The sequence below is a fragment of the Meleagris gallopavo genome, chromosome 5, assembly GCF_000146605.3.
Source record: "Meleagris gallopavo isolate NT-WF06-2002-E0010 breed Aviagen turkey brand Nicholas breeding stock chromosome 5, Turkey_5.1, whole genome shotgun sequence".
In the NCBI taxonomy this organism is placed as follows: domain Eukaryota; kingdom Metazoa; phylum Chordata; class Aves; order Galliformes; family Phasianidae; genus Meleagris; species Meleagris gallopavo.
The window spans coordinates 32,082,096-32,088,926 of NC_015015.2; positions in this window are offsets into that span (position 1 = coordinate 32,082,096).

Below are 6,831 nucleotides of genomic sequence, written 5' to 3' on the forward strand. Positions count from 1 at the left end.
AAAAAAAAAAAAAAAAAGAAAAAAATCTCTTCCACAACTGACTGCTAGACTAATTCTGATTTTGAAACAAAGAAATATTTCATTGCAATAACGCCCAATACTTTTGATTTAATAGAAATGAATATTAAATATATGTGAAAGTTTTCTAAAATCTCTTCCTGTCCCTTATAATTTGGTTCTGTGAAATGTTTCAAAATGGTAGACTCAAATTTATATTTATGGGTTTCCCCTAAGTAAAAGATATCCAGAGGGATACATTTCTGTAAGACATCCTGAATCTGATGAGTGCCACTCTTATGTCAGAACGAATATATGTTTTATAAATCCTTACTGAGCGATAGAACATAGTCTATTAACTCAAGGATAGAGCGTGTAGACCAATATATACTTATAAACATTTTAAGATAACAAAAGAAGCATATGTTAATATGCTTAAAAACGTGTACCAGAAGTGTGATCTACCAAGATATAGTTGCCATTTGAAAGAAAATAACACAAAAAAAGGAACAAAATATTCTGTTTTTAAAGCATGTAGCATATGCACTCTTCTAGGTGCACTTTTATTCAGGGCAGGAAACTGTATCTCTTTTCCTTCAGATAAAAAGAGAAGCAAACCCCCTAAGCAAATCATGAATTCTTAACTTGCAATTGTCTTAAAAGAAAAGCGATCAGAGTCCCAATATTATCTTGTATCCTGCTTTGAGTCTCGGGATTTCCTAATTGTTATATTCATATAGAATAAGGAACTACTACTAATAAAGATTATTTTTTTTTTCTATTTTTCTTCTTCTGAGATCTTTCCTAGAGATCTGAGAAATGTGCAAAGCATTTGTATTATTACGTTTATATTGACTTAGGGAACAATCTTGGTTTTTCACCAGTAATTCTGTTTCCTGCTGCTGAACTTGGTAAGAGCTGGAAGTATTGAAAAGATTAATAAGGGATTATTTTGAACTATTCCAAATGAAGATCCTAAGAACACGTGTTTTATTTATACATACAATAAAACTAGTCTAATATACCAGTGCAGAAGAGGACTGATGTATAGTCATGCTTGAAACTATAGTCCAGCATTATCTTTTCAGTTCCTAGAGAAAGTAAAGTAAGTATTCTATTGATTTGATCTTTCTCATTCTTTGTGCTGAAAAAATATTTTTACTTCAAATCAATAATTATTGTGCCTAGTTTCTTTTTACTTCAATGCAAGAATTAATCATAATCAATAATGCTACTGCAAATGGAAATCCAGTGATATAAGAATAAATATTCTGGTTTCGTTACATTTTAGATGAATACAATTGCATTAAATTCATCCCACTGGTAAGCAGAATGGGTAAGCTCAAGTCAAATACATGAGTGTGTGTAAAGCTATAGCTACACACTTATGAACAACGTTTCACTTTACCTGCATTATAAAAACTTTGACTAAAATGGTGCATGGTTGTTTGAAGAATCTAAATAAACTAACAGTCTTACTATGGCCCTCCTGAACATTTTGAGAATTTTATACTTTGTGCCTCTTTTACAGTCCAGGATCATTCATGTTGTACTTCCACCATCCACATACAGAAATCCACACATACACAGTTCTATGGAAAGGATTCTCACAGGACTGAGATAAAAATAAAACACTCTCCATTTAACTAGTTATTCATAAAATCTGAAATCTTAATCCTGATGAAACCAAGTCTATCACTCTCTTTACTAAGTTTGGTTACAATTTCTTTTCACTTTTGCCTGATAAACGAAACAAACATTTCATTCTTATTTCAAAAAGAAAATTCATTTATTAGAAGGTTATACCTCAGTATTCAGTTCATAGGTACAAATCTTCTCATAATAAATGAAGTCTTCCAGTGACCCTAGGTTTTTTTTTTTCCACTTGTAAATGACAAGATATATGTACAATACTATATTAAATGCTGTAATGAAGACAATAAAAAGGGGATAGTATTGTGGAAAACTGCCAATAGCTATAATAAACACCTTTTGATTGATTCAGAAAAGATTGTGATGGCTTTGGAAAAAATGTGTCAGATATTTTTTTTTTTCTAAAAAGACAAGAATTTTGTGAATTACATTCAATATTTTGAACCTAAAAAAAAAAACTATTATGCTTAAACTACTATGCTTATTATACCCTGGAGACATTCAAAACCAGGCTGAATGTAGCTCTCGGCAGCCTGGTCTAGTGATTCCTGACCCTGCACATAGCAGGGAGGTTGAAACTAGATGAACATTGTGGTCCTTTTCAACCCAGGCCATACTATGATTCTATGAATCTAAATAAAATCTAGTTTTAATCATAATGTGTTGGTGCAATAAGAAAACAACTCAAACCCCTTTATCTCACATTTAAGAAAAATGCAGTTTTCATACTCTCCAAAAGATTAGATAATAAACCAGTATATAGTTTATGAACAAAACAACCTACTAAGTAATTCAAAGACTTTGACCTCAATCAAGTTATTTCAGCTGAGAGCTCTCAATCTTACTTTGATTCACTGTTGCCTTCTTAGAACACAATTCTACTCTGTATGCTGTTATTATGGACAAGAATTTCACTTACCTTTCAGTTTTCATGTTTGCAGTCCAGGATTGAGGAATTAATCAGTCTGATTGGTAGAGTATTTCATACATAGATGTAATAACCTAGAAGATATATAAGAAAGCATCAATACAGATGCAAGAAATATCCACATCAATTCAGAAGCATACTTCAGGCTGAATAAACACTCACTCCAGGGCTTATTCCACTAATTTATTTCAGTAACTCATTAACACCTACTGCTCATGGAGCTGATTCAGGAGAAGTAATATCCAATCCTTATTGGGTGAATTACTATTATTAAAATCATTTCAGATGAGAATTTTTCAGACCAGAGTTAAAATGTGGTGTTGGAACTAAAGAAGGAGTCCTGTTAGGATAGGCAGTTATATTGGGGTTAACAGCTAGAGCTCATTCACACTAATAGGCTAATGATTGTGACTATGTTGAAAAGCTTTAATTGTTTTATAGCTGAGAATTTGCTCTATCAAATAGCATATCTCTGCAACAGATACTCTTTATATCTCTCGTAGTTTCCATGGAAATAAATAGAAAGTATTACTTTTGGAGCAACCTACCTAATATGTTTTAGAAGGAAAGGCATTATGAAATAATTATAGTTATTAAACATGTATATTAGCCTGGCTTTTGAGACTAATGAAGTCTTTGTTGCATAAGATGATGAATAGAGGATTATAATCTAATGTGAAAAGAAAGTTTCAATACAAGATTAAAATAAAACTAAACATTGACCATTCATTTGTGTGAACACACAGTGTAATGTGATTTCAGTAATATGTCAATAATATGTATTTTAGTTTTTATTTTGTTACAGTCTATTTATTCAGTTGCTACATACAGTAATTATATTTAACATTAGATTTTCTGAAATAATACATTTCTAAAAGTTATGCACAGAATTTGTCACAAGGCAGTACCTACTTGTGGTCCAAGCACAAGAATTCTACGCGATTAATAGTGAAAGGGCAAAATACATGAAATGGGGTGAAATCACATGGACTGTTTAAGGTTCTGTTAAAATTAGTCAGATAGAATGTTGAAATTGAATATCCCTGCCTGTAATTTTTCTGTATCATTAGTATGGTTTTTGTAAAAATGAAAAACACCAAGTAAAGATAAGGTTAAATTAAAAGCTTTGAAAAGAATAATGCTATTATTTCTTTTTTTATTATTACTACTAGGATGAATATTTGCATTTGTTTCCATTCATTCACTTCCCAGCAGGTGTCTCTATACTGCAGCTTTACTGAAAAAGAATGAGGAAGCCAGCTACTTGCATAAAAATTTGAAAATAATCATAAAAATTTTAAAAAGTGAATTAAACTTTATGACGTTGGATGATACAAAGAAATAAGCTGTAAAGAGAGTCTTGTCCTATGACATTTTAGGTACAGCCATACACACATTAATATGATCAAATATGGGTTTATAAACTAGTGATGGAAGAAACAAAAAAATATATTAAAAATGATGCACAGAAAAAGCAGTGCTACAAGAAATAGAGTCTGAGGTTTTTATAAGTTCTAGAAAGATAAGTAACCTTTCCTATTTTGTCATATATAAACTTATAACCTGTCTAAGAAGTGCTAGAACTTATCTTCATCAATAGCTAGAGTTAAAACGTTAAAAGTCTTACAAAGAAAATATTGCAACCTTTGCTGGGAACATAAATGTGGAGGTTAATCAAGATCGCATGTATGTGGATTGATTTAAGGAAGAAAATCATAAATAATGAAAGAAAACCTTAGTTATGAATAACAGTTTGTCTTGGCTCAAGGCAGACCACAGTAACCTCATTTCATCTGCAACTAGATTTTAAAAAATAATGTTTTATCACATAATTGGAAAAGCATAATCTTTTTAGCTAAATAAAATTTATGTTTAGATGGATCCCAGCTGCATTTCTGCATTGATTGAAGTGTAATGAGAAAATCTGACTTAACGTATAAAAAGCCTAGAATTCTGTTTTACATTTGGTTTTAACTGCAAATTTCATGGACAAGAGCACTTTGAGATGAATAACTGATGATGCTGAGAAGTATCTAAAATTCCTTATAGATTTCACAATCTAGAATTAAATCTCTGCAAAGTTGTATTTTAAAGTCTTATTGTTCACAGGCACTCAAGGTGAGTAAAAGCTAATACTCCCCAGTTTGTCCATTAATCTATAGTTCACTGAATATTTGTTAAGAACTCTATGATCCATAAAAAGGGAAAACATGACAAGTTTTATTGATCGTCTCATAAAAATGGTAAAAAAGAGACAGATGACAGACACAGAACTTTGCAGTAAACAGTTATAGTATTCATGGTACATTAGCTATAATAATTTGTATTTTCAGCACAGGAACAGGAAGTGATATAATACCATACAATGTGTCATTTGCATCTGATCCACAGTCTGCATTAATTCATGTCTCCTGTGCAACCTCGAATGCAAGGCAGTGCATGACATTTACATTCTTGTTCCCTACGTATTTTATTTATATACTCTCAATGTTCAATATTAGTTATGAAAATTCTCTCAGACCTCAGGACCTACTCAAAATTGAAAGACTAGCCATAAATCATGGCGTGACTGTGGTTTTCCTGCCACATTAATCCTTAAACTTTAAATATAAGAGCAGAGAGTAGAATGTTGAAAGTTAATGATTCAGAGAAGACCTTTATCTCACAGTGCTGTCAAAATACAGAAGTTTAAAAGTCAAGTTGGGGAAACAACATTCTGTGATAGAACAAAGCTGAGAGTAGCTTGAGGGCCTCAACATAGACACCCAAACTTTGGACATTTATCTCCAATATTTTTTTTGCTGTATTTCTGTCATAAACATTTACTGTGCTTTCAAAATCTCTGCTAGAGATTACATCCATAATTGCTAATATTCAATTGATAAAATAGTATTCATCTGTATAACTGGACTATTTCATGATCAGTGAAAGAAAAGCTGGGAAAAACTTTTGTGCACTCAGTTGCATAGTAGACAATGATACTGAATGCATACTTGCCAAAGGTGACTTATTTGTTGAACTGACTTCTGAGAATTTTACTTTTACTGTGTATCAAATAAAAAGGGGTTCTATCTTCAGTTACAGCATCATAATCCAGCACTCAAGAGTATACATGCCAAGTCATGCTTATGTTAATATTTGCTGAAGTGCTTTTCTGAATCAGAGCCATAATTGCAGCAATTTGTTTAGATCATACTGTGGTTTCTTAAAGGAATACAAATTCCAGAAGGAATGACATTTTAAAAGTCAGCATTTGTTTTTTAGAACTTTTTCTTGGTCATAGGATTTATTTCCATCCTCTTCAAATATTCAACATGAGATGGTGTATACCTGAGTACACAATGTTAATATTAAGTTATAAATTCTATTTAGAAAGCAGTGTCTCTGCTACATATCCTTCTTTAAAGATCCCATGCCACTACTAAGTCAAGTTATCACATTCTTTGGAATTGTGACCTGAAAATTAGCCAATGAGCAGTTAAAAATACTGCTTTCCAGCACTATTATTCTGAACCTAGTCAAGTATTCAAATATATTATTTTCCAGACTACACAAGGCCAACCAGACGTACAGAAACTCTGTAGAAGGAGAAGACGGGACGAAAGATGGAATGACTGGCTGTCAAGCCCTGGTAGTTGTGCAGGATCTTCCCTCTGGGGCAGTTTTTCCAGGAGTGTTCGTTCTCTTCTGCCCTCTTGACTAACTGAATGATTGAGCTTCTGGACATCCATTTGCTGGAACAAGTCTTATTCTGTCCTGCCAGTGAATGAGCAGGTGGCAGGGATGACACAGTGCCAAATAGCAGGCTACAGTCAGCATGACCTATTTTATTTTTTGCATAACACAGAGTCATTACAGAATCTAGCACACTTAATCATGCACTTCACATAATTGCACATTGCTCATGTGTCAGCCCTGGCTGAAACAAATCCTACCTAAGTATCATTGATGTAGTCTAATTGACTAGAAAGCCAAGGGGCAGTGAAAAGGATCAATGGTGGAGAATTTTTTTTTTTATCACATTGTTTTTTTTACTTAATATCTGCTTGGTATCTGTGAAAATATGAGTTTTAAAAATAGCATAGAAAGTATAACTGTGGAGCACTTTACCTAGAACGATAGAGAACTTCACATGAGAATTTTCATAACACATTATACTTGCATAGAGCTACATGGAAATCAGTAGACTGTACACTGATATAATTTGTAGATGAATCACTTCATCTAGAACCCATTCAACCTAAGGAAAGGGC